The 15241-nt window shown below is 42.8% G+C and overlaps 1 protein-coding gene across 4 annotated transcripts in view; it reads left to right on the forward strand.

Annotated features, from left to right (window-relative positions):
* The window catches only part of MAMDC2 (MAM domain containing 2), a 65684-nt gene that overhangs the window by 5688 nt on the left and 44755 nt on the right, over positions 1 to 15241 (forward strand). The window contains exon 3 of one of the 4 annotated variants that reach the window (XM_046905668.1): positions 6460 to 6614. The exons of the other annotated variants lie outside the window; for them this stretch is intronic. The gene's annotated coding sequence lies outside the window, so the exon portion shown is untranslated. The remainder of the gene's footprint in view (positions 1 to 6459; positions 6615 to 15241) is intronic. 4 annotated transcript variants of the gene reach the window in all.

Below are 15241 nucleotides of genomic sequence, written 5' to 3' on the forward strand. Positions count from 1 at the left end.
AATCTAGCCTTGAATGCCTCCATGGATGGGACACCCATAGTGTCTCTGGGCAGCCTGTTGCAGTGCCTGACCACTCTCGGAGTGAACAATTCCTCCTAGTATCTAATATATATCTTCCCTCTTTTAGTTTAAAACCATTCCCCCACATCCTACTGCTATCAGACCGTGTAAAATGTTGGTGTCCTTCCTGTTTATAAGCTCCCTTTGAGTATTGGAAAGAATCAGTGAGATCTCTCCAGAGCCTTCCCTTAGCTCAGCTCCCTCATCCTTTCTTTGTAAGAGAGGTGCCACAGCCCTCTGGTCATCTTTGTGGCCCTTCTCTGGAACCACTCCAACAGCTCCACGTCTGTTTTGTACTTGAGGCCTCATGCTTGGACTCAGTACCCTGATGGGGTCTCAGAAGGGCAGAACAGAGAGGGACAGTCACTTCCCTCTTTTTGCTGGCCACCCCTCTTCTGATGCAGCCCAGGATGCTGTTGGCCTTACAGGCAGCAAGCACACACTGCTGGCTCACATCCAGCTTTTCATCCATCAGGACCCCCATGTCCTTCTCTACAGGGCTGCTCTCAGTGAGTTCTTCTACTAATCTGTACATCTCTGGGATTGTCCAAACTCAAGTGAGACACTTTGCACTTGGCCTTGTTGAGTCTCCTTAGGTTATCACAGGTCAACATCTCCAGCTTTCCTCAGTGCCTCTGGATGGTATCTCTTCCTTCTCTTGTACCAACTACACCACTCAGCTTAGTGTCATCAACAAACTTCCTACAAGTACATTCTGTGCCACTGTCTGAATTGTGGATGAGATGTTGAAAGGATCAGTTACAGGATAAAAGCCTGGGGGACACCACTCAGCACTGGCCTCCACCTCAACCTAAAGGTGTTGACTACAGCTCTCTGACTGTGACCATCCAGCCAATTCTTCATTCATGGAAGAGTCCAGCCTTCAAATCTCTCCAATTTAGTGATAAGGATGTGGCGTGGAACTATGTCAAAGACCTTGCAGAAATCCAAGTAGATGACATCAGTTGCCCTTCCTTTGTCCATCAGTGCCATCACTCCTCATAGAAGGCCACCACCAGGTTGATTGGGCATGATCTGCTCTTGCTGAAGCCATGCTAGCTATTTTGGGTCCCCTCCTGGTCTTGTATGTGCCTTCGTATAGCTTCCAGGAGGCTCAGTTCCATGATCTTCCCAGGTACTAATGTGAGGCTCGCTGACTTGTAGTTACCTTGGTCTTCCTTTCTCCCTTTCTTAAAAATGGGGGTGATGTTTCCCTTTTTCCAGTCACCGAGGACTTCAACTGACAGGCTTTTCAAATATTACTGGGAGTGGCTTGGCGACCACATCAGCCAGTTCCTTCAGGACCTTGGGATGCATGTCATCAGGCACCATAAACTTGTACACGTTCAGTCTCATGTTGCGATCTCCGACTTGTTCTAACATCACTAACAGTAGTGCCAGGAAGTGAAAGCTTACCTTTTGGAACATACTTATTATGTTACTTGTCATAGTTATCATATTTATCATAGTTTAAAATGGTTTGAAAGTGGAACATAATTTCAAGAGGCAGAATGCTATCCTGGGACACCAAATAAGCTAGGAACAGCTAGGGCAGCAGTATAGAGAATCTCTTACCTAGATGTGATTTGTCCAGCTGTGCCATTTGACTTAAAACTGACTTCTTTTGGTCTGAGCTTCGTCATCTTGAATGCCACATCAATATTGTTATAACATGTGGAGTAATGAAACAGGTTATCAGTAGTGATCCTGTATCTTGCCATTCGGTAAACACAGTGTCTGATATGTGCTCTCTATTGCTCAGTTATAAGCCCTTTGGCAGATATATTGGTATATCAGTAGTCTCTGTTTTCTTCACATCCACTGGCAGTACTTTCCTGTATATAGAACAGTATAGAATTTTAAAATGTGTCTGTAAAAGTAATACAGTATCTCTGGCTTTACAGAACCTTCAGATGAGACAAGTGTTCATGTGTATTCACAGTAACTTGTAATTGGAAGAAAAGTAGTGGGTAATACAGAGAGATTTGCACAGCTTTGTACCTGACCACAGCAGAACCAAGTTAGCATGCCACATGGTAGCTCATTGGCAAAGTGCTGATAAATCTGCCCTTCTACCTGAGTTAATTGGTTTGGGTTTTCCCCTGAATGTACGCTGGGCATTTGTGCACTGGGTACCCCGATGCAGAGTGGAGAAGGCGTGAGACTGGGTTCATGGTCTGTTTTACCTTGAGCTGGTAATTGAAATATTTGTCTTTCTTTCCAAAAATAATTCCATTTTGAGTAACAACTGTCCTTCACAGGCAGTCCTAAGGAGAAAAAAAGAAAAGACTGACTTTCTCATACACCTTTTGGTACAATAAGAGTGTCTTGTACTTATTTCTCCTTTGCTTCTGATGCCGTGGCTCCTGTGCATTACATTTTACTGCTCAGCTGCGTCTCTTGTGTTTGAGTTAGCTTGCTTTTGTTTCGCAATTTTCTTGTTCAGACTATCAGCAGCTTAATGGTACTACATATCCTACAATGTAGGATTCAGCCTTGTCCCAGCCTCACCCATGTCTTGTTGACATGAGCAGGACATCTGACATTGTGCTTGCCCAAGTACAACTTCCTGTTCTTGGCTTCAGAGTAGACATTTATATTGGATTATGTCTTAATTATGGTGATTAGGTCACTTTTTGCTCAGCTTGTGCAAAGAGATGGCCAAGTGCACTTCACATTCATGGAGGGCTTCATCAGCAGCTGGCTGTGCCTGAGACTTCTGATAAGTCTTGGCTTTCAATTTGCATTGGAGAACAAACAAATCCTAAGTTATTATCGGTGAATCACTGCACGAGAGATGAGTTTCAAAGCATTTTTCCTCCTCCACAGGGTAGAAATGCCTTCAGAAGTGTATTTTCATTTACAGCTGCTAGTGATTCAGCACTTACAGAATCAACAAACTATTTTAGTGCATTTTACATGGAGCTGTGGAAGACAGAGAGAACAGCTGTTACACAATTCTTGTCTGAATGTACCTGTGTCTGCTCACAATGGGCTGGACTTTATTTATCTTGTAAACAACTGAAAATAGGTAATTTACGACAAGAATTTGAACAACCCTTCCAAGAAAAAAGCAACTGTGTGAGTGCAAAAGAGTGTTTGGGACAGGTGGTGGAGGTTAAAGTAGCTCAATCAAACAAGCTGCTGATTCCGTCCAGGTAACAAAGTTTTTAATTCCAGGATAAAATAACTTGTACCACTGATGCAGCACCATAAACCACATTTACTAGAAAATGGATTGCAGCTTAACATGTGCCAATGGTGTACGTAGACATGAAAAACTAGCTATGAATCTGTAGCAGTCACTCTGTATAAGACTTCAGCTCATACAGGCATATCCGGGGTTAGCTTTGAGTTATCATGGAATTGTATGTGCTGGTTGCATTTGTATAAGCTGTCCAGAGAGACCAGTGTCATGCCTTGCATGAACTGACAAGGTGACTGTGTCCCAAGTCTGTGTGAAAGGCTACAGGATCTGAGCCTGTCTCAGGCAAGCACTGAAGGGAGAGATACGGCTTTGTGCCTGAAATGATGGCTACTGTGGCTGACTGATGGAAGGGGTAGGGCCTGAAGTTAGGACATCAGTCCAGCTTTGTGCTGTTTTGTTCTCCATTAATGGGGTTATATTAATAGAAATATATATAGCCAATGTAAGTCCAGTCTTCAAAAAGGGCAAGAAAGAGATCTAGGAAACTACAAGCCAGTCAGCCTCACCTCCACTCCTGAAGAGGTGATGGAACAACTTGTTCTGGATACCCCCTCCAAGCAACTGGAAGAGAAGAAGGTTATCAGGAGTAGTCAACATGGATTAACCAAGGGGAAATCATGCTGGACCAACCTGTTAGCATTCTATGATGTAATCACTGGGTAGACAGGGGGAGAGCAGTGGATGTTGTGTACCTTGAGTTCAGCAAGGCATTTGACACCGTCTCCCACAACATCCTTGTTATAAAACAGTGTGGGATAGATGACTGGGTGGTGATGTGGACTAAGGATTGTCTGACTGGCAAAGCTCAGAGGGTTGTCATCAGTGGTACAGAGTCTGGTTGGAGGCCTGTAACTAGTGTTACTCAGGGGTGAGTACTGGATCTGGTTCAGCATCTTCACCCATGACCTGGATGAAGGAACAGAGACCAATCTCAGCAAGTTCGCTGATGATATAAAGCTGGGAAGAGTGGCTGACACACCGGAAGGCAGTGCTAACATTCAAGACCTGGACATACTGGAGAGTTGGGCAGGGAGGAATCTGATGAGGTTTAACAAGTGTAGGGTTTTGCACCTTGGGAGGAATAACTGCATGCATCAGTACAGGTTAGGGGCTGACCTGCTGGAGATGAGCTTTGTGGAGAAGGCTGTGGGGGTCCTGGTGGATGACAAGTTGACCATGAACCAGCAGTGTGCCCTTGTGGCCAAGAAGGCCAGTGGTATCCTGGGGTGCATTAAAACGAGCCTGGCCAGCAGGACGAGGGAGATGATCTTCCCCTTTACTCTGCCCTGGTGAGGTCACATGTAGACTACTGTGTCCTGTAGTCCATTCTGAGCTCCCCAGTTCAAAAAAATAGGGATCTCCTAGAAGGAGTCCAGTGGAAGGCCGCAAATAGGATAAAGGGCCTGGAGCATCTCCCTTTTGAAGAAAGACTGAGTGACCTGGGTCTGTTTAGCCTCAGTAAAAGAAGACTGAGGGGAGATCTGGTTAATGTTTATAAATAATTTACAAGGAACTGGGAGTCAAATGAATGAGACCAGGCTCTTCCTAATGGTGTGTAGCAATAGGACAAGGAGGAATGACCTAAAACTTGCACGTGGAAGAACGTCTTTAAGAATGACAGAGCACTGGAACAGGTTGCACAGAGAGGTTGTGGTGTCTCCTTCTGTGGAGAAATTCAATACCTGTCTGAACACCTACCTGTGCAACCTATTGTAGGGTAACTGCTTTAGCTGGGGTGTGGGATTTGGTGTTCTCTTGAGGTCCCTTCCAATCCCTGTGATTCTGTGATTCTGTAATATATTTTCAGCTTCTGTTATACACAGGATGGATGTGGGCCTTATTGTTCAGTTGGCTAAAACACTTTTAAAAACCTGCAATATCATGTGCTGAAAACAGCTAGAAATGTCTTCAATTTTATGGAAAATGAAAGATTTAAAGGATTTGAACTGAGATTTCTTTCTAGCAATTTCAGGGTACATGCAGAGCATGAATTTTTATGTGCAGGCAATGAATGAAACTGCTGACGGGCAGTCTAAACCACTTTGTGGTCATTGAGCTTATTGCTCTGCATAGGTAATTATCCTGAAAAAGGAGAGCCAGCTGTTTACCAGTTTGTTTTTTCTGAGGGAAGTGGAAGAATAACTGTCTTTTTCCACAATAAATTATGGACTGTGGGTCAAGATCTGTACTGAGTGCAGAAAAAAAGTTCATCCTTACATGGAAGGGTGACCACAGATGTCTAAGAAGCATTTTTGCTAGTAAAAAAGTCTAATTTGTTCACTTTGTGTATCAGGCTCTGTGCAGAGTTGTAGCAGAATCAGCCTGAAAATGTTCTTATAATCCTATATAGAATGTTATGAATCACAGAATCCTTATTGTTGGAAGGAACTTTTGAAGATCATCTAGTCCAACTCCCCTGCAGCGAACAGAGACATCCATAGCTTGATCAGGTTGCTCAGAGCCTGGTCCAGCCAGGGCATGAATGTCTCCAGGAATGAGACCACATCTCTGGACATCCTGTTCCAGTGCCTCACCACTCTCACTGTAAAAAACTTTTTCCTTATATCCAACCAACCCTTCTTCAAGTCTGAAACCATTTATCCTTGTCCTGTCACCACAGACCCTGCTAAAGAGTTGTCATGGTTTTATGATTTTTGGTTATTGGTATTCCACATCATAACATCATGTAGTGCACTGGGAATTAAAGAGTTAATGCTCCAGTTCTAGGTGCCTGTCTCAGAAGAGAAGAACTACATCTCCCAGGGGACTGTTTGCTGTTCTATTTCCACTTAGAGGGAAAGATAAAAACCATTTGCAGATCACGAGACGTCCCTTTTTGATCTTCTGGCTCATCTCTGTTGGGGGTACCATATCGCCTCAGCTTACTTAGAGTAAGGCCTTCGGTTTTTGGACACTCTCCCTCATTTAATTTGATTTATTAGCTTCAATTGTATTATACTGTATTACAGTGTGTTATCTTGCATTCCAATATCTTTTTAGTAAATGAGCTTTCCTCTTCAGATCGCTTCTGCTGTTCTGTTTCTAGGCCCATCTGCCTACCCTTTCCCCTTTTTCCCCTTTCCCTTTTCCCAGGGTGTGGGTCTGTGGGTCCCTTCACCCCATTAGTCACAGAACTGGGCCGAACCAGTCCATAAACCGTTGACAATAGTCTGTCCCTTTCTTTCCTGCAGCTCCCCTTTAGATACTGAAAGGCTGCTATCAAGTCTCCCTGGAGCCTTCTCTTCTCCACGCTGAGCAGCTCCAGCTCTCTCAGCCTGTCATTGTAGGAGGGGTGGTCCATCCCTTGAAGCATTTTTGTGGCCCTCCTTTGGATGCACTCCAGCAGGTCTGTCTCTCTCTTGTACTGAATGCTCTACATCTGGACATAGTAATCCAGGTGAGGCTGCACCAGTGTAAAGTAGAGTACCTCACCTCCCTTGACCTGCTGGTCTTGCAACTTCTGATGCAGCTGAGGATATGGTTCGCTTTCTGGGCCGTGAGGGCACATTGCTGACTCATGTCCAGCTTGCCAACCACCAGTACCCCCAGGTCATTTTCAGTTCAGCAGGGCTGGCTTCAACCCACATGTAAGACCTTGCACTTAGTTTTGTTGAATGTTATGAGGCTCACCTGTGCCCTCAGCTCAGGCTATCTAGTCTGTCTGAATGGCATCTTATCCCTAAGGCATGTTGACCGTACCATGCAGTTTGGCGTCATCTGCAAACTAGCTGAAGGTGCACTTGACCCCTCTTTCAATGTCACTGATGAAGGTACTAAAGAGTTATAGCTCCCAGTACTGACCTCTAAGGGACACCACTCATCACTGATCTCCATCCAGATATCGAACCATTGACTGCCACTCTGGGTTTTGCAGCCAGTTCTTCATCCGGAACCATGGAGATGTGGCACTAAGGGACATGGCTCAGTGGGGACTGTGGGATGGGTTGGGGTTGGACGTGGTGATCTCAGAGGTCTTTTCCAATCTTAACAATTCTATGATGCTCTGATATCGTATTTGTGGAGAAGGATGTTGTGGGGTACAGTGGTAAAGGCCTAACTGAAGTGTGACATTGGTGACTCTTCCCTTGTCCATTGACAGAGTTACACCATTTTAGAAGGCAGCTAGGTTGGTCAGGCAGGTCTTGCCCTTGGTGAAGCCATGCTGCTTCTGCTGTATCACCTCCCTGCCTTCTGTATGCCTTAGCGTAGCTTCCAGGAGGATCTGCTCCATGATCCGTCCTGGCTCAAAGGTGAGACTGACAGGTAAGTAGTTCCCAGGGTCATCCTTTTTATCTTTCTTAAAAATAGGTGTTATGTTGCCCTTTCTTTCCAGTCAGCAGGGACTTTACTGGGCTGCTAGGACTTTTCAGATATCATTGAGAGAGGCTTGGTGACCGTAACAGCCAATTTGGTTAGAACTCTGGGATGCATCTCATTAGGACCCATAAGCTTGTCAGTGTTCAGATTCCTGAGGTGGTAATGAACCTGATTTTTGCTTACAGTGGGAGGGATGTTGCTTTTCCAGTCCTGTCCTTCTGAACCAATCTTTTGAAGACTGTGTGACAAGCAGCTATCAGAGAAGATTGAGGCAGAATAGTTGTTGAATACCTCAGCCTTCTTCTTGTCTGTTGTTGCCAGCTTGCCTGTGTCACTCACTAGGGGGGATGAAGTGGGAATCTTTGAAAGCTTTTTGCATTCCCCTTGCTTTATATGCTTTTATAGTTCTGTTACTATATCACCTTCTGTGACCTTTCATCCTTAGCCGCCATTTGCAAGAGCAGTACAGGCCACACTATGATTAGCTGACTGACTAAATTTATCAAACAGGATCAAGCCTCCTACTGCTAAATCTCAAGAATATGTGCTTAAAAAGAAGGCGAAATTCGCCTTTCATCTTTCAACTTTTACTTACTAATATAACTTTGTAACAGCAATGCAGCAGAAGGTCAAATAAAAGGTCAGTCCAGTCATCCATGTAACTTCATACGCTGCTTTGATTGCTTAGAAGTTTCTGTATCATTTAAAAATATTTTATCACTCTCCTTTAAGAGAGTGAGCATCTTTTGCCCTGTCTCTCCTCATGGTTCTAGTCATCCAAATATTCAAGACCTTACTTGTATGGTAATCAAGCCAAATATTCCTAAAATACTATGTAATAACATAGTGTCTGACACCATAAAAATACTCTTTGCTAAACAGATTATTTCTTCTACACTATACAGCTGTTCCTGCAACGTGTTTTCTTTTGGCAGAGATGGTTCAGGAAGAATTTATTAGACAACTCCAGTAGTCTGGGTAATTGTGTTGGTGTACTTTGAAAGTTGTTTTAAATAGATGTATTCTCTGATAAAGTATGAGCTATGTGTTACTAACGCATTGCTCTGCTCTGAAAGCTTTATGAGTCTTCATGTGAAAAGGTCTGTGAGTCATAATAATTAGATTTCTGTGTGAAATATCAGTCAGAGTCTGAGGCCTAACACAGACTTCACAGTTCTCAATTAGTGAACCATTAAAAGACTTAAAGAGACTCTGCTCTGACTGTATGCATCTCTTCACATTTGCTGGACTGTTAAGCAGTATTTCATATTAAAAATGTCAGAAGTGCTACAGCAATGTAGTTCATCTCTTTGAAAGAGTAGATAATAGCAGGACAAGGGGAAATGGTTTTAAGTTGAAGGAGGGAAGATTTAGGTTGGATGTCAGGAGGAAGTCCTTTGCTATGAGAGTGGTGAGGTGCTGGAACAGGCTGCCCAGAGGTTGTGGATGCCCCAACCCTGGAGGTGTTCAAGGCCAGGTTGGATGGGGCCCTGAGCAGCCTAGTCTAGTATTAAATGTAGAGGTTGGTGGCCCTACCTGCGGTGGGGATGTTGGAGCTTCATGATCCTTGAGGTCCCCTCCGACCCAAGCCACTCTATGATTCCATGATTCTATGAAATTGAAGTGCTGATTCAAAGCTGTCTTATGCCAAACTATAGTGAGTTTTCAAAGGAAGTCATTCCTCATCTTCCAGATTCTTTTTTTTTTTTTTTTGGTGTTACATCATATAAAATGATCAAAACTGTTCTGAGGGTGTAATTGCTGCTTTGTTAGTTAGCAAGCTAGACAAAAGTCAAAGCAGACTTTGGTGTGATAACAGTGTGAACGCTGCTGCATTCAGTTTTGGATCAGATGCAAATAATGTCTGGAAGTTAAAAGGGCCAGACAGCCCTCCTATTTTCTCTGTGAATGAGTATTTCACTGTTTTCTGATAATAACATTAAAGATCATGTTTTAAGACATTTTAAGAACCAATTTCAGATTAACTTTTAGAGAACTTACTAACGATGAACAGATCAGATACAGAGATGAATAAACTAAGTTGTCTGTTGTCACCCTCTGATTAATTTGTAGATCTTGTGAGGAAAAAAGTATCTCCCTTTATAGGCCAGTTTTACAGTTGCTGGACCATGTTTCATCCAGGCTGACTTTTTTTTCGCAATTCAGTAGCTGCAATGAACATGACCTGAGAAGCCCACTGAAGAACGCTGTTGTCAGAAGGTAGAGCAAGTGTTCTGACCATAATGCAGGACTCTCAAATAGCAAAAGGATGCAAACATTGTATTCATTGGGATTTTACGTCTGTCTCTTCACTACAGTAGGAGATGATGAGGTTAATGCCTCCCTGTGAGAACCAAGGCTAGATTCAAGTGTGGGTAGCCATAGGGCAAAGTCACTATTGAGTTAACATCTTCAAGGTTACTGCAAGGCTTGTGAGCACTGGGTAGTCCTTTGGGAGCGTAGTTCATGTTTTTTGTGCTGTGGTAAACTGAAGTATGCTAATTGTTTTTCAGCGTGTTGCAGAAAAACGATCAGGTCTTCTGGGCATAGTCTGAGAATGATAGGGTAGAAGGAAGTTAAAAAACCAGGGTCTCTGATGGGAGGGACAGAAATTCTTCATTGCATGGGGTAGGGAGAAGACAGATCTGAGAAGGACTGTTTGAAGGCTGAATGGATATTACGTATTTTTCTAGGATAATGTGTCTATCATGTTTTACCATTAAACATCACAGGAGTCTCCTCCCCTCAGAGGATAGAACGTGCCTCAGCCTATAACATTTGAAACCAATGAGTTCTGCCTTAGTTTTTCCATTCTTCATATGTTTTTGCAAAAAGATGATAACTCAGTCTGTGGCATATTTTCTTTGGAAATCAGTAATGCTGACTTTCTTGGGAAGTTTTAAATGATGTTCTGACTTTTCCCGGACTGTTTTCTCCTGTTTTGGCTGCTGGCAGATCTTAGATGGCACAACTTGTTTGCACTGACTGGCTATAATAGTATCTCAGCTAGAAAATTTTGTCTTGCGTTTAGATTTTTGACATGCTTTTTGTATTTCAGAAATTTCTTGTTTTTCTTAAGTTCATATACATACACATGAATACAGTGTTGGGTGTTAAGGGCTTTTTGTAGAACATCTGAATGGAGGAAAATACCAAAGGAAAAGACAGCAGGAAAATCTGCGTTATTTTCCTTTAAAGAAAGAGGCATGCCTGTTCTCATAAGGGAGGATAGAATTAATAAGCTTAATCAATGGATTCTGTATTTAAAAAATCTTTCTGAAGCAGCAGTGATTATTATTACTGTTCTTATTACTACTGATATTTGCAAGACTGCATTCTCAGAGGTGTAGTTACAGGGAAAGCAACAAGAGCTGCAGCCAAGGTGTAGGCGATGTAGAAATGGCTTGTGGTGTGGCTGCTGCAAATGGACAGTAGAAATGGCCAAACACACACCTTAAAACAGCTTTCAAAGAGGAAAAAAGATAATTTGTCTCTTTGGTGTACTAAGGCACCTTAGTTTCAAACAGTTTAGAAATATGAAGTCTTGGCTTCTCCTAACTAACAGTGAGTGACTAACTGGAAATGTAGTTGTTGAAGCTATGGCATTCTAAGCAATGAGAAACTGTAAAACAAAGAAAGAGGGTTTCCAGTCTTATTGTGATTCTTTTTGGATACTTTCAACACCTATTTACATTTCATGCATCTGGAACTTCTGAAGGTATTTATTTTATTGTTGCTGTTTGACTTTAAATAGCTGTAAATTCCTCATAGAGATGCTGGTGAATGAGTTGCGTGAGCATGGTGGATTGAAAACTGTCTGAATTTACAAGCTCAAAGGGTGATCAGTGGCACAGAGACCAGATGGAGGCCACTAACTAACACTGTACTCGAGGGGTCAATTCTCAGACTGACTGTTTGCTATCTTTACTAATGATCTGTGTTGGATGGGGTAGAGTGCACCCTCAGCGACTTTGCTGACTGCACAAAACTGGGGGGGACGTCTGGTGTGCCAGTGTCATGCTGCTGTCCAGAGGGAACTCAGCAGGCTGAAAAAATGGGCTGAGAAGAAGCTCATGCAGTTCAACAAGGGGAACTTCATGTACCTCGGGATGAACAAACCTGGGCACCAATACAAACTGGATGCTAACTAGCTGGAAGGCAGCTTTGCCGGAAAGGTCTTCGGGGTCCTGCTGTACATCAAGTAGAGACACAAGTGTGTCCTTGTGGCCAATGGCATTCTGGGCTGCAGTTGGTGAAATGCTGATGTGATATGGAGGAATGTGGTATACTCAGTGCCAGTGAGGCTGCAGCTGAAGTACTGTAATCCAGTTCTGGGCTCCCCAACACGAGAAAGACATGAACATACTAGAGAGAATCCAATGAAGGGCCACAAAGATGATGAAAACACTGGAATGTCTCCCCTGTGACTAAAGCCTGAGACACACGGGAATTTTCATCCTTCAGAAATGAAGACTGAGGGTGGATCTTTTTAGTGGATATAAATATATTTAAGGGAGACTGTCCAGAAAACAGAGCTAGGTACTTTCTGATGGTACACAGGGATAGGACACAGTGGACATAAACTGAAACATGAAAGCTTTTATCTGAACAGTGGGGAGCACTTCTGTGCTGTGCAAATGACAGAGCACTAGAGCACTGTCAATTGAGGCTATGGAGTCTCCTCCTAGGAGGTCTTTTAAAAGCTGCCTGGACCTGCGTCTGGGCAGCCTGCTCCAAGTGTGTTGCTTGAGCAGTGAGATTGGACCAGATAGACCCAGAGTTCCTTGCCATCCTTAGCCGCTCTGTGACTCTGTGGTGTCTTCACTTTATTTGAGTGAAAGATAAGAAAAGAATGAGAGATTTTCTGATAGTTTAAAAGGTAGCAATTAAACAGAATAGTATGAAAAAATTCTGGCTTGTATTAAAACTAGTGCTGCCAGCAGGAGCGGGGAGGTATTCAACCCCTGTACTCAGCTCTGGTGAGGCTGCACCTCAAGTGCTGTGTTCAGTTTTGAGCCTCCCGCTACAGGAAAGACATTGCCCTAGATAGTGTGTCCAGAGAAGGGTGACAAAGTTGGTGAAGGGTTCTGGAACACAGGTCTTAATGGGGTGTGGCTGAGCGAGCTGGGATTGTTTAGTATGGAGAAGAAGCTCAGGGGAGACTTACCGCTCTCTACAGCTCCCTGAAAGGAGGTTGTGGTGAGGTGTGGGGTCGGCCTCTTCTCCTACATAACTAGCAATAGGACTGGAGGCAGTGGCCTGAAGGTTCTGCAGGGTAGATTCAGGTTGGATGTTAGAAAAAAAATTATTCTCTGTAGGGGTGGTCAGATGCTGGAATGGGCTGCACAGAGAGATGATTGAGTCACTGTCCCTGGGGGTTTTCAAGAAACGTTTAGTTGTTATACTGAGGGACGCAGTTTATTGGTGGTAGGTGGACAGTTGGACTGGATGATCTTGGAAGTTTCTCCCAGCCTTGGTGATTCTGTGATTCTGCCTGAGTCCACGTATGCATACATGTGTACAAACTGCACCCTCATTCAGAAGAGAAAATGTATGATTTTTGTAGGAACCCTGTTGGACAAAGGATCTCTTGATTGTCAGATGTGGAGAATCTGTTCCTTACTTTTTTTTTCCAGGTTTGATTGCTGTGTAGCTAAGATTTTCTAAGGATCATGACTGAGAGATTTCATGGGAAACAAATAAACTAAGTTGTAGTGCACTCTGATGCATTCTGCAGGAGGGTCTGTTCTTCATAGTTTCCTATTTTTTAGTAAATTCCATTTGAGGACTTGTTGATCTTTGGCATGTGCTATTTTATTGTGGTTGTTATGCAGAGGAAGCTTTAGCAAAATATTTCATCTGCATCTAATCAGTCTTGGCAGATATTTCTGAAAATGAATCTCCTTGTCTGAAAGTGCCATCTTGTAGCTATTCAGTCAAAGTGAGCTGAGTTCATTTAAGGCTAAAGGACAGACTTGGCAGTAATTGGCATCAAAGTTTTGTGTAGTCATCAGGGCAGCAGATGAATTAATGGGTATGGGCTCTGGGTTGCTCTCAGAATATCAGGATATGTTCAGGCTAGTGACAAAGCAGATGTAGCTGTGCTGTCTGCCTTGCATCGGTTGTATAAATAGAGGCCTTTGCTCTCCAAGGCGTCCTTCTATCCCCAAGCTGACCTTCATTATCAGTATTTACTCATTATCAATATTTATTATTATTGTCTGCTTTTAGCATGTATGTTTCCACCTTCCCCATGTGCCAGATGCCTAGCAAACAGAGAAACCTATTTCCTGACTTAAGCATGTGCAGGCCTGTGGCAGTCACAGAAATTTAAGATTTTTAAGTAGGTGCTGGAACCAAAAGACCAAGGGCTTAAAGACACATTTCAGTGTGTCAAGCCGTGCTTCACAAACTTAGTGTCATAGAGACCAAGATTTTACTGTGTCATCCGAGGAAGATCATAGCTGATTACCCAAGCTGAGGAAGCTCCATCTCTGGACATGTTCAAGGCCAGGTTGGATGGGTCCCTGGGCAGCATGGCCTAGGCAGAGAGATTGGAGCTAGGTGGTCATTAAGGTCCCTTCCTTAGCCACTCTGTGAGTCTGTGAATAGATTGCATACATGATTCTGATCATCCTGATATTAAATATGATGTATAACCTTATCCCTGTGATATTCCATTACAGAGCCCTATTACTTCGTGCCACTCGTAAGAGTTCAGTAGGGAAATTATTCAAAATAGCAGGAAAGGGAGCAAAAAAAAATGTGGATCTTTTAGTACTGCTCAGTTTTTGGGTTGCAGGAGTGTATTTCCATAGCTGTGAACAAATTTGAGCCTGCTGAGCAAGCAGGGGATCAATGGTTATGGTCTTCATAAGTGTAAATTCATCTGTAGTTGTTTTAATTTCTAAATGTTTATAAGAAGAGGTAAAGGTTGCCTTGAATGTTACTGTACATAGACAAATGCAAACTGTGAATACAGTTTGTATTTTGAATGTAGGCACCCAGATTTTTAAGGTATACCTAATATAGCAACAATGAATACGTTTAAGAAACCCAATTTACTTGATCATTTTACCACAGAGATATCCCTTGGAGACATGAAAAGGTGTAGGACATATAAAATGATCACGGAGAAGTACAGTTTGTTTTCAGGTGTGTATCAGAACCGGCTTGCTTAGTATCTGAATCTGCAGTTGCATATTCAGCTTCACAGTACTTACTGCTGGCAAACCAGTTATTGAGATATTCATATACATCCTTTAAAATTTACATGCAACTATATATGAATGCTTCATTTTAAGTTGTCGCTTTAGCATTTCAAATAGGATGACGCCTAACATTTGAAACATACATCCATAGTAGGTAATGCTAATCAAAGCTGTTGCTTGTATTAAGATTAGTTAATGTTTAGTAACAAGCAGAAGGTGTCCAAATCCATGAATCTTTATTAGTTCTTATCTAGTCATTGTTTTGCAGTTTAATTCTAAAGGCCTTTTGCAGAGGGTTTTGTTTCCTGGCCAAGAATGTTCTTGTGTGCTTAAGTGGAAACATGAGAGAATTTACATCAATACCAGATTGTTCTCTAAATATAGCCACTTCTAGCACTTATTTTAAACTAAGTGTCAAACCAGAGAGTTATTAGGGCAGTAACTA

The sequence above is a fragment of the Gallus gallus genome, chromosome Z (genome assembly GCF_016699485.2).
Source record: "Gallus gallus isolate bGalGal1 chromosome Z, bGalGal1.mat.broiler.GRCg7b, whole genome shotgun sequence".
Lineage (NCBI taxonomy): Eukaryota > Metazoa > Chordata > Aves > Galliformes > Phasianidae > Gallus > Gallus gallus.